The sequence below is a fragment of the Protopterus annectens genome, chromosome 15.part0 (assembly GCF_019279795.1).
Source record: "Protopterus annectens isolate FY-2018-M chromosome 15.part0, PAN1.0, whole genome shotgun sequence".
Taxonomy (NCBI): Eukaryota; Metazoa; Chordata; order Ceratodontiformes; family Protopteridae; genus Protopterus; species Protopterus annectens.
Window position 1 is genome coordinate 110974848 of NC_056749.1, and position 16656 is coordinate 110991503.

The window sequence follows — 16656 nt, forward strand, 5'->3', positions numbered from 1 at the left end:
GCTGATTAAAAGTGAAAAGTACAAAGAATCTTACTAATAAAAAGCAAAGATAAGAACAATAACAACAACAGCCAATCACTTTGCATATATACATAAATCAAGGATCTGAGGGCAAACATGTTACTACGTTAACCTCGGAGACATAATGCATCATGACTGACTGTTGACAGCTCCTAATAAACTACTACCCAAATGCAAAATTAATTAAAACTAGAAATACAATTTCTTCCACCATTGCAGAGTAGGTCATAATCCATATAAATAAACTGTAATTCATAGCATCAAAGCTGAACAATGTGAGATACATATACAACCCAATACTTCCCTTTAAAAATCGTCATCCAATCATTTCTAAATTTAGCAAATCTGGGCCTATGCTCACTCTAGGTATCCAGTCACTGCATCCAATTGTTTTTAACTATTTATTCATTTTATTTTACAGTTAACCCTCGCCAGCGTATATTCAGGTCACCAGTTTACTGTTCCTGCATACCCATGGTCATTTGTCTGTACAAGCCCTCCATAACTCAAGGGAGGGGTGGATCCAGTAAGGCATTATTCACCACTGAGATGAAGGTGAAAATAAACTTCCTCTGGCCTCCTCACATTGGGACTGTTACACTCAGTGATGCAGGAGCAGTGTACATGCTACCCCCCACACACACACACACACAGACACACACACACACACACACACACACACACACACACACACACATATATATATATATATATATATATATATATATATATATAGAGTATATATTATATAGATGAAATTTCAAAATCTCGAACGCTCACATTAGCAGAGATGCAGAAAATTGAAATCGCTATTACCCCCACTCGCTAAATATATATTCCAGCTCCGAGATCACACTACAGTAAGAAAGGGCAAATTTTCCGATCTTCACTGCACCGCAATCTCACAATAGCATTTATGAAGAACAGCATTTTCAACATCTAAGCCGTTCGTGATTTTGATTTTTCATCCATCTAATAGGGACCCTATATACATATATATATATATATATATATATATATATATATATATATATATATATATATATATATATATATATATATATATATAAAATTATATATACATATACACACATCCCAACAGATGTACTACTTCTAAATATTATAGCAGTGGCAAAGAAAGGTATCACACCCTAGGATGGAAAAGGCTGTAAATAACCCTGTAGTCCCCCCCCCCAACAGCCATTTATCACTTATGTCAGTGCGTTGAATGTAGGTCTGTGCAGACCCTGTCAGAAACAAAACCCTGTATATGGATAGGATGATCTGTTTTGTTGCCTGTCATGTGAAGCGTTTGTAGATGCAGCAGTGATGCCTGGGTGTTCTATGATAATTTTTTTGTTAAATACCCCACAGTGCATATATTCATACCCTGTGCCACCTAACTCTGGTTTTATACCCGTGCCACTGGCATTAGAAGCCTGGTGCTGTGTTCCTACAGATCAGTAAATCCTAGGTTCATGACAGGAGCTGTATTCCGATTAAAAGTGCAACAAACGCTTGCGTGATACTAGCATTTCTGCTGGTATAAGTAGGGAATGCATGCTACAGACAATGCTGGTGCATTTTATTTGTAAAGAGTGCTCAGTCATGCAAGTACCTCATTAAAATTATAAAAAAGAAAAACAGCTGTAAATTTTTATTAATAGTGCAATGAAGATGAATAAAAACAAAATATGATGGCTTCTTTCTCAGCAAAAGATTCCAGTATGGTTTCTGTTTCATTTGGAAGCAAGTTGTTCTCATTCTACTGATGGGTCATTTCACTATATTTTCTGTCAGTAGAATTTCTTTAGAGATGTCTGTTGTGTTCGACTTCTGCTGCTAACTCTTAGATGCTGTTGTAATAAGCCTCTCCTAAGCCGTGAAAGAGAAGATGAGCCTTTATTAGGCAACAGATGAGAGTATTAGCACTGTACATTCAAACACACCATATTGTACACAGTACACAAGAAAATCAAACATTATTTTGAATAATTGTCTGCCATTTCCTCTGTTTAATGTAATATTCTTCATTGCATTTAATTATCACTTTGAAATATATTATCATAGCCTCTTTCCATTTTTTTCCTCATATTTATCTCTAGTCCATTACAGAGGCAGCCACTTCCAGGCAGTCTAAAAGAAAAAGACGCCAAAAACAGGAGTCCGCCAAAATGATTAAAGTGTGTCGACCACAATGTAAGGGCAACCAGCAAGGAGACACCAGACCCGTAGATGGTACTATTCAGCACAAATAAGTTGCAAGAAAATTAAAATAAAATCAGTTTTAATGCCGAACAACAGAAAGCACAAAAAGGACTAAGCGCTTTCACCAGGTATACTGGCTTCATCAGAGTCACAGTAACACAAACAGCTTGGTGCTAATAAATACTACCCATCAGAGCAATGTTAATTAATCAATAATTCAATTAACCACACATCCTGTATTGTAAATCATATTTCCTACAATACTAAAGCCTTGTGTTCCGGGTGTTTGATGTTTGATAGCCATTCAATCAACAACAACAAATAAATAAAACATTTCAGTTAAAAAATGAAATAATATTCATTAAAACTATGCAACCAATATAGATGTAATAACATTCCATTAATACAATCCATAAATTAATGAATATTCCTACTCAAAATTGATTTAAAAAATATATATATATGTGTATACCTATACATGTTACTTAAAGTAAAGAACATATCCTACCCCATCAAGTTTTGTTAAATCATATAAAACTTGCCCTATATTTCAACAAGGGTTTTAAAGAAATGTTCTCGTTAATCCCAGGTATTCTAGTGGCATTTAATCTGATTTGCCACTCCATCTCACGGAGTGCCACATAGTTACTTGTGTCACCTTGATAATCAGAAAAAACCTTGTCCACTATGAAGAATAGAAACTTCTTAAACCCTTGGCATCCTCTAGAATGTAAAAAAAGTGCATTGTGTTCATCCCCTCTTTTAATTGAACCACAATGTTCCCGTATTCTTTCTTTCAAGCTTCTTGTTGTCATGCCGACGTAAAATGCGTCGCATGACATACAGGTAGCCACATAAATACAGTTTTTAGTTAAACAGTTGCACATGCCAGGGCATGCAATGGTTCGTTCAAAACCAGCAATGGTAAGGTAAGATCCTACAGCTATATACCTACACCATTTGCAACATCCACATTTGTTCATAAAGGACCGCCTGTTATCCCTCAATTTCTTCTCTAAAATGTCCTTTAAATTGGAGCCCCTACTATAAACAATAATAGGTGAATCACCCAATGTGTCCCTTGTCTCCTTACTCAAAAAATGTTCCCATATACTCCTCAAACTTGAGCAAATGTCCAAAGAAATGTCATTATATTTCAAAATGAATTTGGGGTTACATCCAATGTTGTTCCCTTCTGTCAAGGTCTTGTTTTTGTTGTTCATATCCCCAGCCCCAACCCCCTTTCCTGTCAGAATCGGGGCATACCTACTCCTCCTTTTCTTGTATACCTCACGCTTGACTTTAGTCAACAAGTCTAAAGGGTAGCCCCTTTCCAAAAATAAACCAATAAGAATATAAATTTCTTGTTTAAACTCGTTGTCATCACTAATTATTCTTGACAAACGGACCATTTGACCTTTCACAAGTCCCCTCCTTTGGTGCAGGGGATGGCAACTTCTGAAATGTAACAAGGAGTTTGCATAGCTGGGTTTCCTATAGATGTTACTATCAAATCCCAAACCTTTTTTAGAAATCTTGATGTCCAAAAAGTTTGTATATTCATAACTCCAACTATATGTAAACTTCAAAAATTCCGAGGTTGTATTCAAATAAGCCATGAACTCCTTGGCACTGGCTTCATCCAAGGATGAGTAAATCATCCAAAAACCTGTTATATAGGAGGATGTTTTCTGTGTAACCAGATTTGAATATATTCTCTTTCTCCCATGCTAATAGCACTAAATTTGCAAACACTGGGGCACATTACCCCAGTTTGTTGCCTAAACAGTTCGCCTTCAAACATCAGGAAATTATTCTTCAAAACCAGTTCCATTAATTCATGACAAATTTCCAATTTGCTCAAATCAAAACTTGGACTAGAAAATAAACTATCATAAAACAGGTTTAAACCTGCCTGGTGAGGGATGACCGAAAACAAATTGATGACATCTATAGTTAAAAACCCAAAACTACCCATGTTTTCTATATCCACTGAACCCAATCTCTCCAAACAATGCCATGAGTCCTTCAGGATGTGACTAGCATCTACTAAAGCCCGCTTACAATGTAGGTCAACATAAGATGCCAATGGTTCTGTCTTTGAACCTTTCGCAGAAACAATGGGGCGAAACTGCAAACGGTCTGTGCCCTTATGAACTTTAGGTATGCCAAAAAATTTTGGCATCCTAGGAAATCTTACTGAAAGATAGTCATACTCTGTCTCTGTGATGGCACCTTGATGCAAACTGTCCAAAAGATACAAATCAATCCTTCTATAGGCTACATTGACCTCATGTTTAGAAACTCTACTGTATGTGTGAACATCACTCAGTAATTCCATCATTAGACCAGTGTAATCTGTGTTATACATGATCACCATCCCCCCACCCTTGTCAGGTCTCATACATCTGTATTGTCCCGAGTTAACAAAATCATGTAATATGTTCCTTTCCTCTTGTGTTAAATTGTCATCGTGTTCTTTCCTTTGTCCACAAATTTTCCTAAATTCATATTCCAGGACATTCTCAAAGATAATTAGCTCCTTACTATAGGGTGGTGTAAAAACACTTCGCCTTTTAACCTGGGTATTATTCCACTCCAACCCCCGGTCTAAATTACTCATATGGCCTACTGCAAAATACATTTTCAAATTTAACTCTCTCACGTATAATTTTAGATTTTTTAACAACTGTGTTATATCCAACCTATAACTAGGTACAAATTTGTCACCCCTACAAAACAATTCAAAATGTGATTCGTTTAATACCAACTCCGTGTAGTTGTAAACAATAAATCCCCTTTCTTTCACAATAGTGTGTTGCATAATTTCTTGAGATGTGAGTACATCACCCCCTCCATTCCCTACATTAGTGTTGTACCCCTCATGTACAATCATTGACATTTCTTGTCTGTCATCAACCAAAACCTTATTCTCAGGTGATCTTACACATTCATCATTAATCACTCCTTCTTGATAAAAAACGAAACTATCATTGAAAGTCTTGTCATATTCATCAAAAAAATCATCATTTTGTTCAGTCAAAAACGTGAATTCAACAATGTCTTTTGTAATATTGTCCTGAACCCCCCCAGCAACATCACAAGGAACATATTCAAAAGTGTCATTGCAAACAAAGAGAGTATCAATATCAACACAGATGTTAAAATCAACACAATAATCACAGTCCAATCTTTCAATTAACGGTTTCTCCTGAAACCCCTCGGGCTCCTCTGTTGGGGTTGGTTGTAATTTTGGCCTTTGTTTAAAAGTCTCTCCGATCTTCGAGGCAAGGTCTGTTCCTCTAAAAAAATGTCATCACCCTCACCATTTTCCTCCACTTCACTCGGTAAAAAATTAGAATTCACCCTACCATAAGTTCTAAGCCTGGTATTGCGGCCCGGTGGATATGCAAACCCGTTTTTATAATCATTGCCATCCCTTTTAAGCTTCTTATTTTTCACGGCAATATTTTTCTTTACAAAATTATCAACGTTCCTGATAACCCTCTCAAAATGACTTTGTTGTTGGTAAAACAATAAATCATTTGTTATACTAGAATCAAGTACTACTATCTCTTCCTTTCTTATTTTAATGTCATTATTACGAAGTATAATGTCCAGCAACTCCATACCTGTTCTTTGGTATAACCCTGTAAGTTCACGATACGCCTCCGAAGCCAATTCAATGCCTGTCGGTAACTTCCAAAGGCGCAAACCCATCGGAACTTGCTTCAGTTCCTTACACCTGGTTAGGAACAAACTATCAAGCTGTGTCGCCCGATATCTGGTGCACAGCTTCTCATATTTGTGAATCTGTTCCCTTAACGAAAGAACTGGTTGATCTAAATCATCCCCGCAGTTGTCGGTCAATGAGTCCTGATGTAAACCAAGTTCCGGGGCTTCAAACCAAGTAACTAGATCACGCTGCTGAGTATTATTGTTCCTAGAAGTAGACGGAACACCCTCCGTATTGTTGGGAACACCAGAAGCAGCCTTGTTTCTACTAGCGACTTCGCTAAAAGTAGAGGTTTTGCTCACCCTTTGTCCTGGTGGAATCTCATCGGTGGAGTGCATCGTGAATAGTTCAACTTCTGTTTCGGTAGGACTATTCACCGATCCATCCCCATCTTTGTCGTTTTCACGTTGGTATACTTGCAACAATTTGCCCAGAACAGCTGTTAACTCCTTCAAAATACCTTCCATTAAACGGTCTTGTCTCGCCGAACCAGAACACCGGGTCAACCAATACAAATAGTCTAAAAGAAAAAGACGCCAAAAACAGGAGTCCGCCAAAAAAAGGAAATATGATTTACAATACAGGATGTGTGGTTAATTGAATTATTGATTAATTAACATTGCTCTGATGGGTAGTATTTATTAGCACCAAGCTGTTTGTGTTACTGTGACTCTGATGAAGCCAGTATACCTGGTGAAAGCGCTTAGTCCTTTTTGTGCTTTCTGCTGTTCGAATTGTGGCATTAAAACTGATTTTATTTTAATTTTCTTGTTTATTTGTGCTGAATAGTACCATCTACGGGTCTGGTGTCTCCTTGCTGGTTGCCCTTACATTGTGGTCGACACACTTTAGCCACTTCCAGGCACTTCTGACATTAAAATTTTAAACACTCTACATTTTCTTGAGTTTTCATATTAATACTTTGGTGCCTTATTTTAAGCAGCCCCGGCTTATAATACATGACAGCTAAGGACTAAACCGGCACATTGTAAAAACAGATTACAATGTAAAGACTTTACAAATGGGTTGGTAAATATGTTTATTTAAAAGTGTGATAAGAAGCATGACATTCACTGTAACTTATTTCCAGCTGTGTGAATTGTTCTCAGCAGTGTAGACTGAAATGTTTTTATTTGCAGTAATTTATTATTTGGGGGTGGAAGGTGTGTGCCTTTTTTTTTTTTTGCACAGTTACTTTAAAGTCCACATTCAGTGTCAGCATGTAGTATTTGTTTAATGACACAAAAGAAATGGTATGCAATGCATCTAACTTTGGAAAAGAGGGTGACAGCTAAAAATACCAGCAGTCCTTGTCTCTATTTAGTATAATCGGAAGTGACTAGGTCAGCTGGACAGTTAACGGACCTTGTTCCAGTTGTTTGTGTGCTACTTTATACAGCATTTTGGCACTTACCACAGGGTGTGCTTATTCACCATTCCTGCTGTCCCTTTTTCTCTTTTACCCCCCCGTAGTACAAACCCTTCCCTTCACTGCTTCATTCACATTTCGTTTCCCATGGCAACAGAAGATCTCCACTGCCTTCAAAAAGAAGTCAGCGAATTAACTGCCAGTGCAGACATGTGGTGTGAGTGATTAGAGCAGTGCTTCTTTTAACATGCTCTGCCTGTCAAATAATTAGTCCTGCGCTCTGCTCGAGTTTAAGCTGTAAATTCTAATCAGCTGGTGATCTGTTTAACTTAAGCTGTTTGTTAAAGCATTCCGGTTACACGTAAATCCAGTAAATGATAACTGACGATACAGTGTCAAGTTGCAAGCAAACAAAGAATAGCTTAGAGAGGCATTGTCATATGTTTTATCTAGCAGAATACATTATGTACTTTGTTATGAATATGCATACTTTAAGATAATGTGTTGTCTGCATGCTAAAGTATATTTTCACTTATAAACTATGCTATTTACTATTTAAGAAAATGAATCATTATACAGCATGCTTTGACTACTGGGGTTACATAAATGGTTTATATAATTTTGGTTGGAGCTTAAGGTTTGTCTCCTACACGTGTGACTTATTATTTTGATATTCTGTCTCTGAAGCTCCTATGTTCTTTTGATGTTTTCTCTCTTTACCTCCTACATTCATCCCACTTGGTAATTAACTACATTCCAGATGTATGTACCTTTTTCAGACTCAACCCAGGAGTGGTATCTTGTTAAGTGTCTTCACACAGTTAGGCAATAGAGGTTGTGGAAATCAAGCCTTGTACCACTGGAAAACAAGAAACAGTTCATTAACCTGTAAGCCAACTGCCAGACAATATATCCTGCATTTCAAAACTTCCTTTCCCTTTCTGTTGTTTGTGATAATAATGCCAATATAGTGACTAATGCCGTAGTTTGAACCACCCTGTCCTCTGTCCTTTTCCACAAAATAGTAGATTTTGTGGAATTCCTGTTCTGCTGCTACAAGACATGGACAGCAATCCTATACTCCGATGACCATAGTTTGCACAAGCAACTTTTCTCCAGTTTCTTTTGATCATTTTTTTTCAAAACCTCACTGACTTACATTTTGTAACCTGACGGTGCATTGTAGGCTAATTATTTGACTTTTTGCCATTGCTGTGCGACCACAAAGTGGGGTGTGGTGTGCCAAGCTTTCCACATGGAGTGCAAATATTTTTTTCAGATTTTTAAGTTTTTTAAGCCACATTTCATGATGTATACAAAATATAATGAGGTGTGCTTCACCCAGAGGGTTGTGATTGAACAAAGGCAAACCCAGAGAGAGAGAGAGAAATGGCCAATGCAGATGAACACACCACAGTGAATGTGTTCACTGGCTGTGTTTTAGAAAGTAACCTGCTTAAACGTTTGCACTAAACAAGTTAAGAACATTCTTAGCAGAATGCAGCGTTTTATAAATCTGCAGTGCAAAGAAGCACAGAATATGTAAGTTACTGTATTGCATTATCAACATGGTTGATGACTGTCATGCATTACCTGCAAAGGTACCATTATTCAACATTTTAGTCCGAAATGTTTAACCAAAGAATTTTTCTTACATTCTTTATATTCCTGTTGCTTCTTACCATTTCAGATAAGAATTTCCAAGGTACTTCTGTTCTACTGGTAAACCATTTCTTCCTTCAGTATCTTAGAAGTAGTACCTGTTAAAGACAATGTACCTTCTTAAAATTGTTAGCAATCTTGGATAATTACAGCCTGTCACAATCTAAATGAAATTCACCTTGTACCTTATTTGGACTTATAAGGCCATAGAAAGTGTCTGTTAATTTAGCTATGGCAGACTTTCCATTAATGCCACCAGTGATCATAATATGAATGTCATTTTGGGCATTCCAGGCCCTGCCTGGAGGAAAACGTTATAGCTGTCAGCCAAGACAACACTCTCAGAGGAAGATGGTGGAGAAGGTCTCACAGTACGGTACCACTGCCCACATTGGAGACCAGCAATTGTCAGAAAGGACACTACTCTACAGATTCTACCATCACATTGACCATTGACACAGAATTCAGTTTTGGTCTCCTTGAAGGTCCATCACCATAACTACACCTGCATCATATCTTATGCTACCAATTCTGCCTCAATACTGGAGCATTCGAAGCAAACATCTCATCTGTAACATGGTGTGTGTCCTTCAAGTATGTTGCATCAAAACTGTATAGGCACTTGCCAAAAGGATACATAACAGTATATGAGAATTGTCACTGCACTATTTTATCAGTAGTATAATACTACACTGTTCTTACTACTAAAATAAAGCACTGTTCATTTTAACTAAAAATAAATATTCACTGTACCATAAAATAATAAAATGTATTTATTACACCACCAACACAACAGAGGCTAAAACAACTCAAATATATGTTATGAATTATTTTTACAATCTCACAGTCAGCACTGCCCCAGTCAGAAGGCTTTGTATAATGACTATATTAACATTCATTTCTTATGACAATGTTGTAACACTTTCAGGATATATCAGTGGAAGAACTGATACATTCCACAGTGTACTTACGTAGCTATTAGACTTCATTAAATCAGGCATAAAACAAATATAGACAGTCTCACGGCCCAGACTATCTGCTGAGGTCAGTTCACCCTTTGTAAGCACTGGTTACAATGTTTGCACTTCCAAAATGGTCCCTAGTATTTCGAAACAATTATTAAGGAAGTCCATCTATCTCTTAAATGTGAAACTGCAATTTTTTGTAACTATTTACAGATTAGAGCCACATTAAAATACTGCACTACATTTTTTTTATTTAGTTGTTTGTTTTGGTGGGAATAAAGAAAAAAAATATTAAATTGCTGTTTTTGAATCCTTTGGCACCAGCGCTAAAACCATGAACACTGTAATTTTTTAATTTGTAAATTTGTTAATGTCATTACACCTGGCTGCCTGAACAATCTACAACAAATCTCAATGATCTTTTACGCAGATCAGCTGCACCCAGCTCATTTGTTTGCAGCTGAATGCTGGTCTGTAAATTCAACTGTGAGAAACAGAAGTATACTGTGACTATAAATATACTTTCTGTGAAATTGTACGTCCTCAGTGGCATTATATTATAGTCCAGTGGTGTAGGGACAGAACTCTCATGTTGTGATACAGAAGCTTTCCCCCCTACTTTTTTTAAATGTGTTGCTTATGGTGTGCATTCCTTGACTCAGCAGTTTGGCAGCAACTTAGTGATCATAAAGCAGTTTATGCTGAAGCTAATAAGGTAGATCCAAAATACTTACATCTGCTATAAAGCAACATTTTAAATATATGTGCCTTAATGCACATTGTCCTATATTGATTGCCTTAAAGTCCTATCTCTACATTTTGTCACCTACATATTACTGACAGGTGATCTATACCTGGCATACAAGGCATCTTCTGATCCAGCTCTGATGGACCGCTTGCGCAGCTGCAGAACAAACAGTATCAGAACCACTAGACCTTAGAATTTAAATTTTGTTTATGACAAAAATAAGACAAGTTGGTGAGACAGATATGTGTTGCAGAGTCCCCATGCTGTGGAATGGGCTCCCCATCTATATGAATCTGAGTCCATCCCTAACCCTATTTACTCACAGCCTTGATCAATGAATGGGAGATTAGCAGTACAACCTGAGTCTGCTCCCCATGTGACTGATAGACAGAGGCAGGCAGCAATACCCAAACTAATATATCCCACCACCGTATAACCACTAGAAACTTCCTAACATATTCCTCCTAATAAATGCTCATGATACATAGGGACATAATTGGTTTGAGTTGCACTGCTAGGCTTAGGCCCTTGAGGTTGTTAAACTGGTATATACCCAGGAACCTATGAACCTGTTAATATGTGTTGTCAATGAACAACCCCCTTTTTTAACATACATTATCTGATGGGGTTTACTGTCATATTCTTGAAAATGCTTCCATCAAATGACCATAACGTCAATGGAAAATGTTGATTTCCAACACATCTAAAAGGCAGAACATCGGAAATGACATATTCGAACTTCATGGTTCGACGAGTTCGACATAGCGGGAGGTGACGTCAGTCACCCATGCTATGCACATTAACGTACCATTGTGTCGATTCTCAGCTAAAGCTTCTTCTGTGTGGAGACATACATGAATGGGCATACCTTCGTTGAAGGTTGTGCGTCAGGGCAGGCAACTCAGCACATAAAAATCTACTGCCGATCATTAGCAGACCGGAGTTCTGCTGTGGCGACCCCTAACCGGGAAAAGCCGAAAGACACAACAACAACACTCAACGATCAATGGTACATTAATTGTACTATTTTACAGGGGGCTATGCCCCCTGCACCCCCACACCCCCTGCACATTAAATATACCAACTCCGAGATCACACTACAGTAAGGAAATGGGCTAATTCCCTGTTCCTCACTGAATAGGGACCTCCCTACACAATATCAAGCCCAGAATATCGACCTACACTACCCGTTCACTGTAGTGTAGTTGATCATTTTTGGTTCGACATTATGCCGACTTGGAAACTGCAAGTTGACCACATGCTGGTCGGTCATTTCAGTTTCCACGTTTTGATTGTAAACCGTCTGCTGGTATATGCATGTTTGTGCATATATCATACATGTGGGTCTACAAAATTACCCTTCCAATTATATATGCTAATTCAGACGTCACACAATACTGGGAAAATAACATACTCCCCATCCCTAGGAGTTGTACGATCACACTCACCTGTTGACTATCTGCTTAATCTTCTAAAAAATATATATATATATATATATATATATATATATATATATACATAAAATAGAGAGAGAGAGATAGATAGATAGATAGATAGATAGATAGATAGATAGAGCTACAGATATATGGATCTTCACTGGCCTAACAGCTTTGTAATGGTATAGAAATCCTTAATAAATGTAGCATTGTAACTAGCTATTCCTAACAATCTTATATTTTTTAGGGTTTTATGGTTTTTTGGAGGTAGTGTAAGTCTTGATCAGGCAACATTTTTATGCTTGAAAATATATAACCATAAAATTGTAAAGCTATATTTGTTAAATTCACATTTTTTCTTTACAGTTAATTCCAATTATTTTTGGTCTTTCCCAGTATCTTATCATAGTGATCAGTTATGTCATCCTTCAACCTCTGAAGGTTTTTTTTAATGTTTTAGATTCCCTATTGACATGTTCAATGAAGTGTTGGAGTATTTCTGACACAAATGACTTCAAGTACAATTATCATGCATCTCTTATGATCTGTATGCGTCATGTGATCAATGATACTCCTACATTCAGGGTATTAATCTAGATTGAATATCCTCTTTATTTCTGATTAACTTGTTTGCCATTCTAGTAGCAGTACAAATTCTCACTTGTGATGGATTTTTTGACTTGACAGTTGCAACAGTCAGTAATACCTATTGAAGTAGGCCTGTTAATATTTCTAATATATCCTGTTGCTCTCTTTTGAACAGCTCTTGTTCCATTTTTTCTAGTATGAGATTGAACTTTCCTAGGGGGTTGTGTAGTTTCAAAAGTAGGATTTATCAGCAATTTTGTTTGCTGATGATTTTGTTTTGCAATGCTTTCAAAATTATCCTAACATTACCTTTGCAGATTATCTACTTCAATTTAAATTTTCGGTTATTTTACTAAATATAGGTACTTCCTGACCTTTTGGACAAGTCCTGCTGCCATTGCTGTGTTATTTTTAGCAGTAATCTATACTTCAAGCACTGTACTTTGTTTTCTTTAGTAAAGGTCTTGGTTTTAGTAAACAAATATTGTTTGTCATTGATTATGTTGACTATGACTCCTGGTTCATTTAGAATGTTTGTTGTGATGTTCTGAATTTTAAATTATATTTCTGGCTGTCTTTTATTTACCATGTTTATGATTGTATACACAATTATTTATTATATCTTCCTTTTATTTGTGATTCATCTACTTCTATCTTCTATACCCATTTTTAGTTTTGATTATCTTAATTACTTCAATTTGTTTGAAATGTACTTATTTTTGAGTATTCTTAATGCATATCTGTACTATTTTGCAAAATGATTCTTCTTTCCACTGAAAAAAGGTTTTATCTCTTACAGGTGTATTTTTGAAAAAGTGTTCCAGAATTTATGCATGCTGCCCTGCTGATTTGACATTTGAAGCTGTTATATTGCTTCTTAAAACTTGAGTTATATTTCTAGTCAGTAGGCTTTCTGTATAATGCACTTGTTTTGTCATTTTATTTCAAATATCCCTTTTATGTGCCTGAATACAATTTGTTTGGTATTTACAGAGTTCCATTGCACATTCACAGTCTGGCAATCCTTATAAATGCATATCAGGTTCCATCATTGCTTTTGATATGAGCTATATTACAGAATCCACAAGTCAGAAACATCATTCTAATGTGCTTCAGTGCTTACCCTTCTTTCTGGACCCTTGTTTAGTGTTTTCAAATGCTTAGTTTTGTTATTGTGCACATTGTTTGGTCCCTGGAAAATGGCTTATTTGTTATTTTAGCATCTTGATGTGTAGCTTCTTTGTTCAACAGAGTATCACATACTGTGTAATTTCCCTGCTATGTGCATTAAATGCTTTTAATTAACCTAACATTTACAGTAATATTCATTGTAGGGACATAACTGTCAAATTTAGCAATCTATTTACCCCATAATGAAATGATATTCTAAACTGTATTTTGGCAAAGGTTCAGCACTTTCTGAAGGACCATGCACCATGGCAAAAGGGACTTATGAAATGAAAGGATGGTACTATTTAAAGGATGGTGTACCTTAGCAAAAGGAACTTATGAAGGGATACATTCCTTTACCCTAAAATGTAGTAGCTGCAAAATTGATTATGTTTAGTAGGCGATATGGGGGAGTACTGGTTTCTGCATTGGGATATAGGGGAGTTTGCATCCACAGAGTCTCCATTATACGTGCTTGTATGAAAACAGTCTGCTTTTGGCAAAGCTGCTTCCGTTGTGGATAATAAGAAATAACATTTGTTTTTGCTTCAACAGGTATCACCACTCTGCTATGCAATCTATAACTATTATACTGTAATGCTTTTGTGAAAGTCTATATCTGTTTCTTGATCAGCTCTACATTTGATGTCTGTGTGCCTCAGTTCTCTGCTGTGGTTTTGTACTGTACCACTGTGTCTCTCCAACTTTCTAGGAGAGCAATAACTTACTTTTTGATTTAATATTGTGAAGTTAGTGAAAACTATGTTGAATTTTCCTTGAATCTGTAACTTTTGCCTCTGTCAGCACATTATTTGCATCATAAACTGTGACTGACTAAAGGTAATAAACTAGTTATGCTGGAATTCCAGCAGTGAAATCTTGTGTGAAGTTTGTAATGATGCACTAATTACTACTGGACTAAGGTATTTATATAAAATAAAATGGTCATTTTGTCACAAAACAAGAAAATGTGTCTTTTTTTGCTGTTGACACATTAGAAACTAACTTGAAAAAAGCACTGTGTACATCTGAAATAATTCTATTACTATTTTTAAGATTCAGATGGGAATATTCAGAACCAGAGCAGTATCAGTATAAAAGCCAAATATAATAGCCCAGTTAATGTATTATGATCATACTGTATATCTTCCAGACAGATGAGCCAATGGAGGAGCTCACATTTACCACAGTAAATACACTCTGCAATAACATACTCACCTGGACATTTAGAATCCATAGTGAACTTCACCGCTTAAATGGTGTACTCAGTAATGCTTGGTCCTCAGACACAGACATAACCATATAGGGGTCATGTCCCAGCACCACCAAAATATTTACTAAAGCACCACAGCTCTCACAAGTGAAATTGGACATCTGCACATCTTTTGTAAGTACTTGCAGAACAGGATAAAAGATGACTCCTTGTTACAGTACTTCAGAAATTCACTATCATTCACTTTGAAAAGTCTGTAGAATCAATTGGGGGTATCTTCACTTCTAGTCTTAAATAAACTGTTTTAATTTCTCAAAAGCTTTTGGTTTTCTAATACCATGACAGGAATGGACCCCATTCCTAAGTCAAAGTATGATTAAAGTTAATGAAATTAGCATTGTTTCTATCTTTGATGTCAGACAAAAGTGCTCTTCACAGCATTCACAATGTGCCCAGTAATGACTCCTTCTGCAGTTCATATGGAGTTACATGTATTGGTAACATATCTAAGTACGACTGTAAATTATTTTTTATAAGACCCGTTTCTCCTACTACCATTGGAACCGTCACAGTATCTTTCTTCCACATTGCTCTTGTTTCTGCCTGCATATCCTGATATTTTATGACTTTGTGTCTCTCTGTACACAAGTCACTGTAGTCACTGGGTGTGGTGATTTCAATGATCAATGCTACTTTTGTCTTCTTTTCTTGAACCACTATATGCGGTTTTCTAGCATCTATCTCATATGTTGTTTGTCTTTCGGCTTTTCCCGGTTAGGGGTCCCACAGCGTAACTCCGTTCCACTAATGATTGGCAGTAGATTTTCACAAATGCCGAGGTTCCAGCTCGATATTCAACCTTCAACGAAGGCACGCCCATTTACGCATGTCTTTCGAATGCCCACCCAACTGTGGGGAGGACATGCAGACTCCACACAGAAGGCACTCCCCGCACTCCAGCTGAGAATCGAACGTGAGAACCTCTTGCTGTGAGGCAACAACACTACCGCTGAACAACCATGGATGTCAATAGCATCTATCTCATATAAACTTCATAATTTTCTATGATGCTTTGTGGCTCATGTTTCCAGTGTTTTTCAGCCATTTCAATACCATAATGTTTGCATAATCCCCAGTGCAACAATCTTGTCACATTATTATGCCTTTCAGTATACAGCCCTTCTGCCATTAGTATGTTGCAACTTGCAACAAGGTGTGCAACTGTTTCCAGTTTGGTTTTACAAAACATACATTTGTCTGTTTCTTCCACATGTTCAATGGACTTCGTAAACCAATGTGCATGTAGCCCACTATGTTGGGCTGCCAATATTAACCTTTCATCTCTTAGTTTGAATTTGCCTCTCCTTAACCATTCCTGCATTTGTTCCTGATCAGCATGAGGTTCTTCCAGAAGTTTTCTATACTTGCAACTATATTTATACTTTTTCCACATTTCTTGCCTTCTCATCTGGTCCTTCACCTTATATTTTTTCTTTTGCTTTTTGGCACGTTCAGTTGCTGCCTGATTTTTATCCACTTC

The 16656-nt window shown here is 36.8% G+C and overlaps 1 protein-coding gene and 1 long non-coding RNA gene across 4 annotated transcripts in view; one reads left to right on the forward strand and one right to left on the reverse strand.

Annotated features, from left to right (window-relative positions):
• Positions 1 to 16656, forward strand: part of LOC122789976 (diacylglycerol kinase delta-like) — a 1345205-nt gene that overhangs the window by 882234 nt on the left and 446315 nt on the right. The gene's annotated exons all lie outside the window — the stretch shown is intronic.
• On the reverse strand, positions 1666 to 9095 carry LOC122789978. The gene is made up of 2 exons (XR_006362898.1): positions 9017 to 9095; positions 1666 to 1896 (listed from the first exon to the last, which is right to left on the reverse strand). It is a non-coding gene; the product is annotated as an uncharacterized LOC122789978 (long non-coding RNA).